Below are 17,798 nucleotides of genomic sequence, written 5' to 3' on the forward strand. Positions count from 1 at the left end.
ACCCAGCTTCATGAAAATAAGGGTTCTTATCAAAGTCGAATATGTTATTCGGCACCACGCCTGTATAACTTACATCTAAAAACCAACAGGGAGTAATAAAATAGATTAAAAGTATATAGCAAGCTCTGGACCCTTTTCACACTGCATACCTGCTTCCAGAACATCGTGAAACACAGCGCAAAAAACACGAAAGATAGCATCTTCTCGTGAGAGTTTTGTGCGACGTCACGTGAGTTTTGCGTGACATCATGCAAAACTCCGCGTTTTTTGCGCTGTGTTTTGCGATGTTCTGGAAGCAGGTATGTAGTGTGAAAAGGGCCATAAACAGTTAAAATATAGGGTAGGTACATACATGCAAACATGTTAAAATACCTAAGCAGGACTTGCAAACAGGCCTCATTCATTAGCCAACTTGAGGGAATTTTACTGATCTTTTCGGGTGATGTAGCAAGCAGCACAGAATTTGGTAACATTAATGGGAACATTCTGTGATTTGTCAGATGGCAGATAATTGATACGGTTTGATTCTGACCAGTGTGGCAATGCCTTTGTTAGCTGTAAAATATATTTGGCACCTGAAATCAGGTACCAAGGGCATGCCACACCTGACTTCATGCAAACAAGGATTCATTGACAAAGGCAATCAATTGAGGCACCCTCTCTGGTGCAGCCATGGGAGACTCCTCCCTAGTTCTCTAAGCAAACAACCTAGGAATAGATCCAGAGGAGTTAGTCGTGTTAGTCTGTAGTTGCAAAATAGTAAAAAGTCCAATAGCACCTTTAAGACTAACCTACTTTATTGTAACATAAGCTTTTGAGAACCACAGCTATTTTCATCAGATGCATCTGACAAAGAGAGCTGTAGTTCTCAAAAGCTTATGCTACAATAAAGTAGGTTAGTCTTAAAGGTGCTACTGGACTTTTTTTACTATTCTGCAACCTAGGAGTAATTAGGGGAATCAAAGATAAACAATAAAAATGAAATTTGAGGGAAATCAGGGGCCACAGACTCCTTTGCTATGTTTCTTTCTTTTGCAATTTTATCCCATCCTTCCTCCATGGAGCTCAAGTCCATGTGCCATGCTTCTTCCCTCCTCCATTGAATCCTCATAACAATAACCCTGCGAGGTAGGCTAGGATGAGCAAAAGAGACAGGCACAAGCTTATTCAGCCAGGCTTATGGCAGAGCGGAGACATGAACCTGGGTCCTCCAGACACTTTAGCCATCTTCATCTTGCCCTTCTTCGATGAACCTCAGTTAGGATAGCACACATGTTTCTCCTCATCTTGAGGACTAGAGCTGTGGTCATATTTTATCATTTGGGTACGGCATATTGCAACCCCCCCCCCCCACAACTTCCAGCAGAGAGAGGCAAAATGTGGGTGCAGCAGAGAGAGAAGATCCCCTTTACAGTAAAACAGAAATTGGTTGTCACACCAGAAAAATTTCATATTCTTAAAAAAAAGCTCTTACTGTGAAATCCTAAACAGAGTCACTCCAGTTTAAGTCTATTGAAATCAATGGGCTTAGACGGCAGTAACTCTGCTTAGGATTTTACTGTTAGTCTTAATTTTTTATTTTTTTTTTACTGGCAAAGCAAAACCAAAAAAAAATTCATTTTCAAAAACGAAGTTGTCGGTGGGGTGAATCAATGTCCTTATTGGATGGCTTCAGCATTTGCACCCATCACAATGATAAAGCACAGCAAGACCGTTCAGTTCCTGTCACATCTCTTAACCTAAAGAAGAAACAGCTCCCTGGTTTTCCAGATGCTATAAAATAAGCTGGTCTGAAATCTCAGCAGACTTACAGGATAAAGCAAAGGATGGCAGCCATCAACAAGTTGTAATAGTGTGTGTGTGTGTGTGTGTGTGTGAATGTGGGGGAGATTGGATAGTCATCAAATTCCTATTTGTGAAATGTTTGGATGGGCACTTTTCTCTGCCCTACCCAAATGGCTACCAACCCTCCCAAGTGCCCAAAGGTGGTAGTTGCACCATTGCAGCTGCTTCTCCCCTCCTCCTGGGGGAATACCTCCGCCTGTCCAATCCTGTCTCATGTCAGAGATGCATCCACAGGCCTGCACAGATTCCCGCCTGGGCCTGGACTGGCTGCCACCACACTCATCACTGTGTAGGTGTTGAAGGGATAATGCAGGCTCATTCCTGCCACTTCTTTCTCCACCAGGCCTGGGTGAAAGTGTCGCATCATTCTTCGCAGGACCACACTGGTCTTCATGGCCTGCAGCAAGAGGGACTTGGCAATTGCTGGCCAAGTCCTTCTAGTAGTTGCCCTCCACTCAAGAATTGCCTGGGCCATTGGTTATGCAGGATGCATGTCAAGCAGGGAGCCCCTTGGCATCACCGGGCAGCTTAGGGCTGCTGTGCCCCTAAGGGAGAACAGAGTGCCTTTCCCTGGTACCTACTTCCAGTGTCAGCAAAGCACTCCCAGTACATTTGAAATGTGGTGCTGGAAGAGAGTGTTGCAGATACCATGGACAGCCAAAAAGACAAATAAGTGGGCACTAGATCAAATCCAGCCTGAATTCTCTCTAGAAGCTAAAATGACAAAACTGAGGCTATCGTAGTTTGGTGACATCATGACAAGACAAGATTCTCTGGAAAAGTCAATAATGTTATGAAAAGTGGAAGATCCAAAATGAGATGGTTTAACTCAATAAAAGAAGCCACGTCAAGTGCAAGAAGTGCCAACTATTGAGGATTGGATTTACAAATTGCTGTACATGGCGGAACTGTGGCAGTTTGAAAATTACTGAAATACAATAAAAGTAGAGGGAGGTGACTTTACCGGGGGGTGGAGAGTTAAATGAGAATTTCTAAGCAACTATTTTATTTGACTATTATATATAGTATTAAGTATCATAGGTATTATTATAAGAATTATAATGATAGAAATTAATTAATTATAAGAATAGAAACTAATTAATTTCATTTTTGGCAATAATTGTATAATGGAGATATTTTATAATTGCAATGAAGAAACCTAAGCAAAGGGGGGAAATACATAGTAATAGACTATATGTATAGTATAGACTACATGTTAAATTGACTGACTGAGGTATATATGGGTCAAATTGGTTGACTACTTTTGGTGGATAGCTGCATAATGGAGGAATTATATAATTAAAATAGTACGAAGACAAGATGTGCAGAAAAAGTAATATATAGAATATAAGTTAAATTGGTTGACTTATATTGAATGTATTGTTTATAGAAGTACCTAAAATTATGCTAAATGAGGGATAAATTGTTTGTCCCATATTGAAGATGAGATTATAAAATAGAGAATAGGGTACCAAAATTAGTTAAATGACTATTATTAAAAGAATATATGCCAAGAATGTATTATTTAGTTATGCATTATTTAGTTGTTAAAGTAAGTAAGAAGACAGAGGATACACTGTGTTATATAGATAAGCTTAGAAGAAAGTGAAAGTTAATGTTTGACAGATATAATAAATTTGAAATGAGTAAGGGATAAGGGACAAGGGGTTGGAAAACTGTTGGAAGTCAACAAAAGGGGGGGAAAGGGAGGGGGTTAGAACTGGGGAAATTAAAGGAAATTGACTGTAATGTACAATTCAATGATTTCTAATCCAATAAAAAATTTTTTAAAAAAATAAATAAAAGAAGCCATGTCCTCCAGTTTGCAGGATCTGAGCAAGGCTGTTAATGAAAGGACGTTTTGGAGGTCTCTCATTCATAAGCTTTCCATAGGTCAGAGGTGACTTGATGGCACTTAACACACATACACACTTCCAGTATCAGCAAAGCATTCCCAGCCTTGACAAGAACAGAAAAAGGGCAAACAATATATTCCATCAGTCCCCATGCAGACAGACATAAAGGCTATTATCAGCTCTTATATTTTGTGGGTAATAGAACCATTTTATGACTTCTTTCCCGCATGAAAAGCTGGGCATGGGGGGGGGGGTCACTGGATACGAGCATTAGAATTGCATCTGATGTCTAAACACATCACAGACAACATCAGGACTTACACCATCGTTCTTCCCACCCATCCTCCCCCTTTTTTGGGGAAGGGTATAACATACTTCCTGAAGAATAATTCTGGAGAATTCAGACATTGCACATAGTTATGTGTGGGCTTGGAACTGGTTTTAAAAGTCCATGAAATTAAGTCACTGGGCCATCCTGCATACCTCTTCCATTACGTCCCCTGCAGGGTGTTGTGCTCTGCAGACAAGCAACTCTTGGTGATCCCCGGCCCAAAGGACATCTATCTGGCCTCAACCAGGGCCAGGGCTTTTTCTGCCCTGACCCTAGCCTGGTGGAACGCTCTCCCGCTGGGGCCCTGAGGGACCCGTTACAGTTCCGCAGGGCCTGTAAAACGGAGATGTTCCGCCGGGCCTTTGGCTGAGTGCCAGCGGGTATCCTCCTTCTTCCATCTAAGACCACCACTTCTTCTTCAAGGTTTGTCGGGAAGTGTAGGCGTCCTTGCAGCTTAAAGTTTAGCATTTACAGAGCAGCAGGGAGAGAAGTGCAGGTGTCCTTGCAGCTTAAAGTTTAGCATTTACAGAGCAGCAGAGAGGGATGTGCGGGGGTCCTTGCAGCTTAAAGTCTCCCGGTGCAGCCAGGCATCGCTCTGCAGGGCCAGGCCGGGTGAGGGGAAGGGAAAATGCCGTGATGCACCTTGAGAGTGGGAGGAAAGGCGCCCCACGCCTGCACTTCCCTCCCTGCTGCTCTGTAAATGCTAAACTTTAAGCTGCAAGGATGCCTGCACTATAAATGCTAAACTTTAAGCTGCAAGGACAGCTACACTTCCAGACAAATCTTTAGGTAAGAGAACACGAGTTGAATCTAGGTATTTCGTCATGTCTGTTTTGAGTCTTAGTTCACCTATGTTTTATCTTTACAACAACTATCTAAGATAGGTTAGAGCGAGAGACGGCGATTAGCCACACTTATCATGTGCATGTATTGTGGCAAAAATATTTAGCAAGCTGAATAGATTGGGTTATTAAACTACAATGGGAGGAGAATGCACACACATGCAAGTGTGGTTGGTAGGTTCTAACCAGTTGCAGATATCATTTTGATGACATAGACAAAATTTTTGTTATTGTGGGCTAAAACCTTGTGTCGTGCAGCTTATGACAGGTTACAGCCTAAAAGCTCTTTTTGATCATGTCGGCAGAGTTCAAATAAAGCAGAGAAGTTACACTGTGCTGATTAAAGAGGCTAAAGGTTTATTTAAGAAATACATACTTGAGAGTGAAGAAGAGAGATAGAGATAGGGTCCTTGCTATCTGACTAGATCTTGTAGAAGAGTGGATAAGGCAGGAGAGAGAAGAAGCAGGATATTGCCTTGTTTAGCCCAATAGGAGACAAGACAAGGAAATGACCCCCAGGAAACAAGAGAGATGCTGCTCTCACTGGCCTAACTAAGTGATTCTTGCTGCCCCCTGCATAGAAGGCACCTCTTCCCTTATTGCTGCTGCAGTACACCAGACATTGCAATTTCCAACAGATCATGTATGAGGAATAATTCTTGCTTCGAACAATAGCAGCATAGAACACTCTGCTACTTCTTACCATTTCAAGGCTGGTATGCAGTAGCCGGGTAGTTTCTGAGAAGCACATGCAATTAGGCCAACTTCTGAAACAGACTGGAGATACAACATTCCAGCAATCCCTTTTGTCACATACAGGGTCTTCCGACAATGGAATTCTTCTCCCACACAGGTCACATCTGTTCCCCCCCCCTCCACTGGCTAATTCACAAAGCCATATTTTGGGGTATACCTGGAGATACCCCTGAGTATGCACAGACCCCCTACTTGTTCCATTTGCGTGGCTTTGATCATCCATACAGGAGCCAGCCATTTGCTGTTAGGTATAGACACCACTGGAAATAAGGCACATAACAGTTGTTCAAACAAGTATAATTGCAAAGAGAGAGTCTGTCTTTTAAGAGTTCTTCCTTATCACAGTAAACCAACACATCCAAAATGCCTGTTATTGGTTAATAAACCATAAGTGACTGTGATGAGCACTAGCCCCTGGAAACACCCTCAGATTAGTTGTCCTGGACACAGCTAAGGACATAAGACTGGAAAAAGACTATAAGTATAGTTGTCTACCTCCATGTGGAACCTTGAGATCTCCAAAAATAACAACCGATCTCGAAACTACGGAGATCAGTTCCCCTGGATATAATGGTTGCCTCAGAGTATGGGTCCCATTTCCCTGGTGAGGGCAGGGAATTCTCTAACCAGCCTCTACCCCTCCCACCACCATTAACGGTCTGGCGGGGAGGGAGGTGCAAAGAATGGACCTGGGAATTCCTACATGCTTCAGAGGTCTTCCTGGTTGTGCCAGCAAAGATGTCCTTCCTGGCGTGACAAAGAAGTGAAGACCCACACAGGGCCAATTGGATAAAAACCACCCCTCAACATTCGTTTGTGGACTGATTTTTGTCAAATCAGCCTGGTGCAGGGGGTCTCAACTTCCTTGTCATGCCAGGAATGGCATCAAATCCCTACTGAGGTTCCTCCCCTTCCTCAACCCAACCACCTCAGGCTCCATCCCTCCAAAGCTCCAGGAATTTCCCAACACAGAGCTGGCAATTACAACTATAGGCCGCCACCACTGTTTTTAACCCTGTTCTTTCTTGGGCAGGAAGAGGCCACAAGAGGGTTGAAAGGGCTTCTCTTGGAAAAGATTAACCGGGAGAATAGATCTCAGTTGCTGCTGAGTAAGTGCTTCTTTTTCATTAGTATGAGTGAAGCTGGAGGCAACGTAGGGCCAAGCTACACATGACGAATGACACTTGAACGGCAAGTGAACAGGGAGAAATACACTTGCTGTTCAAGTGTCATTCGTCATGTGTAGCTTGGCCCATAGTCTCTCATAAGCTACAAGAGTTCTCAAAAACAGCTGCTGTTTATGAAGCATACTTAAAGATATGGAGAAAAAGGAGAGGCGGGAAGTAAATACAAGCTAAAATGAAAAACATTATGAAGTTTAAAGGCTTATTCATAATTCAATGGGAATGCTTCAAGACATCATTCAAGACATCTGACATCTTGGGGGTAGGTGGCAAAAATCTCACTTTTATGGAATATTGGGGTGGACATTAGGGGGGTTGATCTGGGGTGGCCAACCTCCAGCTAGTGGCTGGAGATCTCCTGGAACCACCTGTGGAATTTCTCCCTGTTCCCTAATGGATAAAGGAGGTCTTGTTTTTTTGTCCTCCCCTTGCAATTGTTAACGACAGCAAACACACACACCCTTGATACACTTACCTGTGGAATTCCAGTTTTGTCTGAAGCAACTTCTTTCGGCTGCGGCTCTTATATTGAAAAAAAACCTTACCTTAGAGTCTGTGGTTTATTACTATATGTAGCTGACACTATCTGGATACGATTTTGTGACGACTATTTTGTATATTGGATTTTATATCTGTATTTATATTTATGAATTATCCCTATTTATATAAGTATTTATGTAAAAACACTAGCATTTTGCACTTGAATACACTTTATAAATTTTGGTTTTTGTATTTCTGTACTGTTTCCCTCTAGTTGTGGTTTATCCACCTAGTTATTGGGCCCCTGGAGAAAATGGCTGTGTTGGAGGGTGGACTCTACGGTCTTATACCCTGCTGAGATCTCTCTCTTCCACAAACCTTTTCCTCACCAAGCTTCACCCTAGAAAACTCCAGGAGTTGGCATCCCTAAAGTGATCAGGATTTCCCTCCAATGAAGGGAGTCGAGAGGAAGTCACCCTAGATTAGGATCAACCAATGGGAGGAGTTATTCTCCTGCCTAGGGGAAAGTAAAACTGTGTCTACATCTTATGCAAAGAGCGGTGGGACCCTTTTGCAAACATGACATTTATACCCACAAAGCTGCAGAACAAAAGAGATGTGATTTCTGAAATCTGGGCAATAGTGCAATGCAGTGCAGTTTTCCTGGGCAGAATGAGCCATTGACTGAAATCCCATCAGAAGTTCATTGGAACGGATCTTGCTAGGAACAGAGCTGGCATCCTTTCCATATCCTCTGGGTGCAAGCATGGCCATGGATCAGGCAAAATAGGCTGGAACTGCATGCCAAAGGACACACCAGGCCTCCAGCCCTCTTCTGCTAGCCCACGTGCCAATGGCTTCTTTTCTTCAGGAAAAGAACAATTATGCTGCCTGGCTGGTTCCTCCCCGCCAGGCTTTCCAATGAACATGGGAATGAAATCTCAGAGCCGAATCATGCAATACAAATTACACAAGACTGAGCGAGTGTCCGGAGTCCTGTCTTACCCCAAATGCCCATGTCCAGCATTCTCTCAATGAGAAAGTGTTCTGGTCCAGGCACGGATTCTTAATGTTATGCTCCAGGGTGGCCACAACAGCTCGTGTTCATAGTCACAACCAGTAAGTCGACAATCCAGAGTGTCCTTTTTTCCTGGATCTTCCACTTCCTATCTGCAGCTCACTCAACCATGCTCTCAGAACTGCAGGTAGGTGGCGCTCATGTCTATGCGCAGAGTGCAGATGCATGATGGGATATCCTTCCTGCGTTTTGGAGGAAAACGGAGAAAACCCGTGCCACCGTGAACACGAGTTCGATGGAGGTCCTGCATTCCTGGTGCATGTAGTTGAAAACAACGTTGGAACACGTGTAAGTGCGTTTTTGTGTCATTCATGTGTAATTCGTATAGTGTGGTTCAGCTCTCAGTAGTTGGCTTTTCCAGCAATTTTGTTTCAAAGCAAAAAACAGAAGAGACATTTCTGGCTCACTGCAGCCCATCCTGGCTAGTATGGTGGGTTTTGGAGGAAGGGATAGCTTTGGGCACATCAACTACAGGCAGCCCCAGATAACTGCCTTCTGCATCAAATCCTACAGTTATGGCGACCGGGAAACTTGTGCATGGAAAAACATGGAAGCAGTGGAGGAGTGTTCAAGAAGAGCCCTAGATGTTTCTTTCATGACAGTTCTGCACATGTGCAACACCCAGGTGGGATTGCACTGTGACCATAACAAAGGCTGTGGGGGGAAAGGCACAGAATAAAAGCCAGGGACAAGATCCTTGGAGTCTGGTCCTTGGCTCATGGTTGCACACCCATCTGTCAAGGCAAGGCTGAAAATGCCTGGAAAAAAATGGAGGCCAGATGCTCTGCTACAGGTGGCCCAGATGTTCCCCATTCACTTCCATCCTTCTATACATTTCTACTATGTCCTCTTGGAACTGAATGGAGTTTTCATACCTTCTTAAAAAATGTATTATCTATGGCTAAAAAATTACACACCCAAAGCAGCCTGACTACAAGGTGATAAAACAGGTTATCAGAGCTCCCAATTGTTGGGAAGAGACAATTATGCAAGGTACATATTGATCTTCTTCAGAATATTTTTAGACTGGTTCTTGCACATTACAATTACAGTGTGACATTATGGGTCTTCTAGGGAAATGCACAGCTTCAATTTTCGGCATTTTCAGCATCTCAGCAAACCAGTTGTTCCCAGCTGTTGCCTGAAGGCTCCAGCCATTGGCTTATAAATGCCTCCAGTCTTTTGCATTGGCATCAGCTGCCTTGGTCGATCTACCTCTGATCCAAGACCTCTCTGGCTCTTCCTTTCTCTACTACTATGAAGGCACTCCTAAGCACATGCCTCCTTTGGGCCCTCTTTTCTCATGGTAAGTAGAAATTCAAAATTCTGGGTTTTTAAAAGCATCTCTGGGAAGGGAATATGCCGTGACCTACAGCATGGAGGCAGAGAAACTCTTGAGTGCTCCAAAGAGGAAAGAGATTGAACTAGATAAGAAGAATGACATCTATGAGGTAGGAATCTGAGCTTCTTGGGTGGGAGATGTAGGCTAAGTAGGAGGCAGAAAGCCAAGGCCATAGGGGTTTTTCAGAGATGGGGAGAGTGTCAAAGGTGGGTGGAAGGAGCCAGGAGTATCCACCTGAAACACAATAACGATGGATTCAATGGACATATTGAGGAGAAGCCATTCCTCTTGATTAGGATCAATAGCATACATGGCGAATTTCCAATCCAAATGGAAAGTTTATTTGCTCTGGGATACCATCCACGGAGACCAGGTGGGGAATCAAGTCTAAGAGTCTCTCTAAACAAGATGAAGAACACGTGGAGGCTCAAGTGAAGAAAGGTGCAATGCGAGCCAGGAAACATAGGAGTTTAAAAGACGGAGCTGAAGGATTTATAAATTTCCCTCTCTACAGAGCCCGCGTAGAAGATTGCTGCTCAGGGGGTCTGTTTATTTCCTCTCTGCCTCTCCAAAGGCTCTGTCAGTTTCACCTCCCCAAGTAAATGATCAGGTGGGAGCTTGGGAGGAAATAAACAAGCTCCCTGAGCAGCCATCTTCTCCAGGGGCTCTGTAGGGAGGGAAATTGACAAATCCTTCTGATCTGTACTTTTAGAACTCATCTTCCCGGCTAGCATTGCACCTCTCCTCACTTGAGCCTCCGCATGTTCTTCATCTTGTTTAGAGAGACTCTAAGCCAGGCTCTTCTAGGGCCCCTTCTCTAAATTTACTCTGAAGGAGTAAAAAGAGTATAGGGTTACCAAACTCAAAGTAAGGCCTAGAGTTCTCAGGGAATTAAACTGCTCTCCAGAGTACAGTGGTTAGTTCCCCTGGAGGGCAGCGTCAAAAGAGTAGACTCCCCTCTCCAAATTCCTCCCTTCCCAATCACTGCTTCCAAGAGCCAAGCTACAAGTGATGCCTGACACAGGTTGGACACTTGTCAGCTTCCCTCAAGTTTTGGTGGGAAATGTTGGTGTCCTGGTTTTACAGCTTGGCTCTCCATTACAATGGCAAGACCAGGATGCCTACATTTCCCATCAAAACTTGAGGGAAGCTGACAAGTGTCCAACCTGTATCAGGAGTCACTTGTAGCTTGGCTCCAAGTCTCCAGGATTTTTTTCAGTCTGAAGTTGGCCATCGTAAGGCAATGTTATACTCCGATTCTCATAAACCTCTCTCAGTTGCCAGTATTGTGGCTAATGAAATGTAAAGGGTGGTTAACATCTAGTTTGTTGCAAATAAATTACTTTTATCCAAATTATGGATTAAATTTAGTACCTTTTAAAATATAGAATCATAGAATCATAGAATCATAGAGTTGGAAGGGGCCATACAGACCATCTAGTCCAACCCTCTGCCCAGTGCAGGATCAGCCTAAAGCATCTCTGACAAGCTTACTAGTGCTTGGGTTTTCACTTTATAATGTGAAATTGTACTCCCCTCTAATGGATCCTTCAATGATGTTCTGCCCAGAGCCAAAAAATTCAGTTCGCAGAAAGATAAAATCCATTGTAATGTGGTGGTTCTAGCTGGAAATACTGGTACTGCTTGTCGAATGTTGGTGAAATTACAAAGGTGGCCCTGATTCTCTCTTTCCTGTTTGCAGTGGCATCATTGAAATGTTTTTCATGCCAGGGCTTCAAAGCACCGTGTACTGATCCTTCAGTTCAGGAATGTGAAGTTGGTGATGTTTGTCTTACCTCCTTTTTAGAAATTCCATTGAGTAAGTAAAACAGTCTATCTGCTTAAGATGTGGCTTGCCTCCCAATTGGTCTGTAGCATGAGCAGACAATTTGCGCATACATATTGGGCATCTCCAGGGCTTTTTTTCTGGGAAAAGAGGTGGTGGAACTCAGTGGGTTGTCAGCACAGGGGTCAACTCTTGGCAGGAGGTGGTGCCCATGATACCACATGTGCGTGTGCAAAGTGCATGCATGCTCCCAGGGCCAATGACATCACTTTGGATCCGCTGGAACAAGGGGGGGGATTTTTAAAAGTTTAAATTGCCCTCAGCGAAAATGGTCACATGGCCAGTGGCCCTGCCCCCTGATCTCCAGACAGAGGGGAGTTTGATTGCCCTCCATGCCACTGGCGCAGAGGGCAATCTAAACTCCCCTCTGTCTGGAGAGCAGAGGGTGGGGCCACCGGCCATGTGACCATTTTCAAGAGGTCCTGGAACTCTGTTCCACCGCGTTCCCACTGAAAAAAAGCCCTGGGGATCTTTGTACAAGGTTGCTGAGAGCTACCCGGGAGGGGGGGAGCCAAATTCAATGCAGAAACTTCTGACACACTGAAAGTGCAATACTGAAAATACTTTCCTGAGAATAAGCACTGCTAAATACAGCTGTCACATAATAGCAAACACTGTCTCCAACTCCATAAGACCATTTTTTACATCTCACTGTGAGATCTCTTCAAGAAAGTGACAACAGCCACTTATATTTCACCCGGGTGTTTCTGACTATTTATGGGACTATGAGGCAGTGGGATTGTCAGCTGCTGCTGAAATTACAGCTAATACTCATTTGAAATGGTCCGAAAAACTCCAACAAAAAGTGCAAAACATGGACCCATTTCTTGGATTTAGGGAAAGGATTCTTACAACTCAAGATGCTACTCCCAGTTGGTCCATTTATGAAAAGACCTAAGTAGGAAATGAAGTAGGTCTGCTTAATATGGTACTTCAGAGGAAGTACCATATTACTAGGGCCCCGTCCAAGATGCAGAATTTAATCTGCTGATTTTGTGCCCCTTTCCCACTGCATACATTCAGCTTTAAGCATTTAGTTCACCAACAGAGGGGAAACACTTCCTCACCAGTAGAACCAACAAAAAAAGGGAAGAAACCCAAGGCATAACGAAAATACAAATTGTAATATAAGAATTAATCCGCAATGGTTACAACTTACAATACTTAATTATCACATTCAAAGGGGACTCCAACAATGTCCAGATATAATTTTTCTAGTCCAATAAGCCTGTAGTAAGTGGCTGGTGTGCCGAGATGATAGTCGTTGATGATAGCTGTAGCTGGCTATAACTCAGCCATGTAGTCCTACAGCGCTAAAGAAATTATTTCAAGATGGTAACAGCCAACCGGCTGTAAGGATCTTCAGCGGCAATGTCGAGAATACAATATCAAAACGGCAATGAGCATAAGCCGGCAATTTTCCACTTTCTCATTTCAGAACTTGTTCCAACTTGTTCCAACTTGTTGCTTATTATTGATAATTAAGTATTGTAACCATTGCAGAATAATTCTTATATTACAATTTGTATTTTCGTTACACCTTGGCTTTCTTCCTTTAAGCATTTAGTTGCCAAATTCAATGCATTCCATTTGTAATATACATTATGGGGAATAATGGCATATACCATTCAATTAAGAGTCAAGGGAACTGAACTTTTGGCGTGCTAAATTTTCTTTCTGATTCCTTTTCACAGTGGGTCTCAGCAGTGTCACTTGGAAATCTTGTGTCCCATCATCAGTTTGTCGTCCAGGCAATTACACTGGCACTACTTTTGACAATACACATGTCAGAGTGGTACTGAAATGTTGCAAAACAGACGGGTGCAACGATGGCCCTGATCATTGTAAGTATCTCCATCTTTTCAAAATCTCTGGGAAACCCAGTTCAGTTTATCATTGTGAATAAGGGCCATGCGTTCCCATGGGGAAAATGAAAGTATTGCAATTCAGGGCTCTCAAGTCATTTCCGACTCATGGCGGCCCTATGAATTAATGACCTCTCAAAGATCCTGTCATTAACAGCAGTGCTCAGTTAGGAACTGAAAATGGCATCCGAGAACCCAAGAACACCCTTCATTCTTCATGTATGATCCTTAGAAGTCTTTTGTTCCTTAAAGTGTTTTTTTCTAAATTATCGGAAGGAGGGGATGAGTGTACCATTTTTGCAAGACACACATTCCTTTTGTTTTCAACACACCTCGTGGTTTATTCTATCGTGCAGGCAGAAACATGTTGTGTGCATTGTCCAAAAGTTAGCGCACTGTGGAATAAATGTGCGGAGGACCAAAGGGGAATCGACTGGGCTTCTGATGCCGCCTGCTCCAAGCTTGCTTCATCTCCTAAAACATAGATGCAGAAATTATTCCAGGCCAGGAAATTAGAAAAATCTGATTTTTTTTTAAGGGGCAGGAAGACTGTTGCCTTTTGCCACATGGGGCAAATCCCTGTGATCTGCAGTACAGTGGGGTGAGGGTGAGTTCCTCAGTTAGGTTTTTTGCAGGGGCAGGCAGTCTCAGCATTCATATAGCATAGACGGTTGTCTTTTGCAGGGGATCCATTCATGGGATCGCCACAAATGGTGAAATGTTGGGAAGCAGGGGTCTGCCACCTCCCAGTAGCAAAACAACCACATTTCCTGCAAAATTTAATAATGTCAAAATTACAATGGGGAGAAAAAACAGGGGCTGGAGACATCGCATGATCAGACCACACCCCTCAAATAAGTGATATCACAAGTCACCAATCCATGAGCTGGATATGTTAACTGGATAAGTTAAGAAAGGGAGATCATCTCATCATCATATAGCTGAGGTGGCTTTCCTCATGCTTCTTCATTCCTTTATTTTTCCTGTTTCCTCTTTTTCTTTCTCAGTTTTCTTGCCAAGTAGGCCCCCTCCCCTGCATTAAGGCCTGCTGTGGACTGTGTCAAAGTTTCCTGCATTGCTGTTTTATTGCTACACAAAGATTGCTTTGCACGTGTGTGTTCTGGTACACGTGTCAGTTTCCTGCCTGCGTGTCAATTACTTTACTGCTGCTATGGACTGTGTAGTTTACTGGCTCCTTGTTTGGTTAACTGCACAAAAGGACTCTCTTCTTGGGCAGCCCTGCCCTGACCTATATCTGGATTTCCCAGTGAGTGTCTGGACTTTATTAAAAGTATGCCCCGTGCATGCAGCGCCATCTGCCACGGACCGTGCCTGTTCCCTGTTTTGGACTGTGTTTTGAGTACTGCTCCCCCTGCCTCCATGGAAGCCTGCCTCATCTGGGCCCAAGCCGCTGTTAGCAGCCGGGCGCCTGCCAGGGAATCCTCCAGTGAGCCTGGCTAGGCGTTCCCTGGTCAGTTCCCGCCTGGAGCCTCCCGCGGGGCGGTCCCCGAGCTTGCCCTCGCTACCGGGCAGCCTGCTAACCAGCCCCAGCTATGTCCCGCCGGCAACCATGCTCTTAGGCAGCCAGAAGACCCAGGGAAGAAGACAGCTTTGAGAAGCCATTTCGGCGAAGCGGGCACACCACGTCCACAGCGAGAGTACCTCGCCCCGCTCTGCATATCTTAGGAGCCGCCCCGGAGAAGGAACTAAGTGCCGACCATCCCAAGCACTTAGAGAATGCATCTCAAAGAAACCTCCGCATTCCAGAGCTGATGACATCAGGACAAGCCCTGTCCGCTGGAACATCCATTCCGCCCACTCGGATTTCCCCCTCCCTCCTTTGTCCCCTTTTCCTGAGGTGTCACTTATCACAATCAGATTACCAAAGTGGCCCATCCAAGCCATTCAGCAACCCATTAGAACCTTTGTTTTAACCTGTGAGAACCACCAAGTTCAGCACCAGCCCCAGGGTATGTTTTGGGGTATTTAAACCGGTCTCCCAGACCGCATTGGGCCATCTCGCTGTTGTGTCTCTGCTTCGCTTCAGGATTGTGAGTATTCCCCACCAACGTTGGGAACCTGCTAATGCGAAAGTCTCTATATTTCCTACTCTGTATTTCCTAGACCTTGTGTGTCCTTTGTATGTATGTGCAAGTTCAGGCTCACACCACACTATTAGTAAATACACGTGTTTGAACCTATTTGTAGTCTGCCTCTTTTTCACTAGGGTGTCTGGAATCGGGAACTCTGTAAACATAGGTCAGATCCGCGCTATTTTTAAGTTACAGACTGCTAAAGCTAATTTCCCCCATTAATAAGAGCAGTTCTGGTAACAGTTTCCCTACCTTCCTCTTTGTTTTTTTCCATTTTGCTTTCTTGCCTGCCCATCAATTCTTCCTTATCACATTTGCTGTTTGTGTTCTCCTTCAGTTTCAAAAAGTTGGAGGGGGGGGGTTGTGGGGAAATGTGCTGAGGCAGAAGGGTATGAAAATTTTCAATAAATATGTAGTAACTAGAAACAAAGCCCGTTGTGGGAAAAAATACAACGAGCCCTAGAAAGGGGAGAGCGGGCAGGCAGGCATTCCCTCCTCCTCTGTCACTGATTCTGGCCGGTGAAGGAAGGGGGTGGGCATTGCCACCTGCTCCATACCTGATCTCAGCAACATGAAGGGGGGGTAGGCTTTGCTACCTGCTCCACTCCTGATCCTAGCTGGGTGAAAGGAAAATGGGCATTGCCTTCTGCTCTGCGCCTGATTATGGCTGGGTGAAGGGGGACAGGCACTGCTGCATGCTCCGCTCATCCCAGCTGGGTGAAGGGGGTGGGCATTGCCACCTTCTCCACTCCTAATACCAGCTGGGTTAAGGTGGGGGGTGGACATTGCAACCTGCTCCACTCCTAACGCCAGTTGTGATAAGGAGGGGGTGGGCATTGCGATCTGCTCCGCTCCTAATACCACCTGAGTTAAGGTGGGGGTGGTCATTGCCACCTCCTCTGCTCCTGATACCAGCTGGGTTAAGGCAGAGGGTGGACATATCTACTTGCTCTGCTCCTGGGTTAAGGTGGGAGGGTGGGCATTGCCACCTGCTCCACCTAATACCAGCCTGGTTAAGGTGTTGGGAGGGCATTGCCACCTTCTCTGCTCCTGTTCCTTGCCTCAGTTTCCCACCACAGCATGTTTTCTGGAGTGATATGGTGAGTTACCTGGGCTTTCCTCTGTGGCAGCGCCCTCTGGTGGTGCACCAGGGTATAAAGTGAGTTGTCTGAAACACGCCTACTCAATTATATAGTAAGATGTGTGAAGGAATGCTTGGCCAATTGTAGGGGTTGCAATTTGCAGTGCTGCAAAATACAAACGTTGCACCAAACGGGCTTCAATGTCCAGCCTGCTATGCCATGAACTCAGATGATTGCCAGGAGAAAGAGATGGTCGCCTGTGTTGGTCAGGAGACGAAATGCATCCACGGAAGTGCTTCCTTCCATCTCAGTAAGTGGAGTTGCTTTCATATTTATTTATTTATTTATTTATTTTCGATTTTTATTCTGCCCTCCCCACATTTCCAGCAGGCTCAGGGCGGATCTACCTCTGACCTCAGTGATAATTAAACTGCACACACACAAAGCCCCAGTTCAGGTTATATCAGTTCCAATACCTGAAAGTATACTCCAAGCCTTCTTATATTGCATATTAGATATCTCCTCCTACTGATTGCCTTGATATATACCGGATTCCCCAGTGTGGATTTGGGACAGGAGCTCTAGAACTTCACAAGGTGTCCACTAAATCTTTTCAGAAAGTAGGCGGAGCCAGGTGGGGTCTTGCCTAACATGGCATCTGATAGGCCAGGGGAGATCTGATTGGCTGTGCAAATTAAAATAACATTGCTTTGCAGCAACGGCCACAGCAGTTCATTTTGTCCTCCCTCGCTCCTCTTTCCCGGTGTATTTCATCATTGTTTAACCCTTCAGCCTCCATTCAATTTGGAAATCAAAACAGAGCTCCCCAGGATGATTTTAATGGGGGGGGGGATGAGTTGTTGAAGGAGAAACAAGTAAATGATCAGGTGAGAGAGGTTGATTTCCCTCCCTGCAAATTGCTATTCCATCACCTGCCAGGTGAGGGAGTCACCCAGTGACAGGTCAGCAATGGACCTCAGGCGAGGCCATGGACCTGAGCCAAGGATGCTGAAAGCTGAATGGACAAATTCCAGATGTTCATAGACAGTATATGCTTTGCTTAGGGCTCCTCTGGCATTTCTACATCCATAGCATCCTACAGACAGGGCTCATTTTGAGGGGAAACATGCAGAAATGCAGTTCCAGCAGTTCCCCAAAGAGATCACATCAGGTGGCCCCACCCACCTGACTCTCGGCC

Source organism: Eublepharis macularius, chromosome 15 (assembly GCF_028583425.1).
Source record: "Eublepharis macularius isolate TG4126 chromosome 15, MPM_Emac_v1.0, whole genome shotgun sequence".
NCBI classification, from domain to species: Eukaryota; Metazoa; Chordata; class Lepidosauria; order Squamata; family Eublepharidae; genus Eublepharis; species Eublepharis macularius.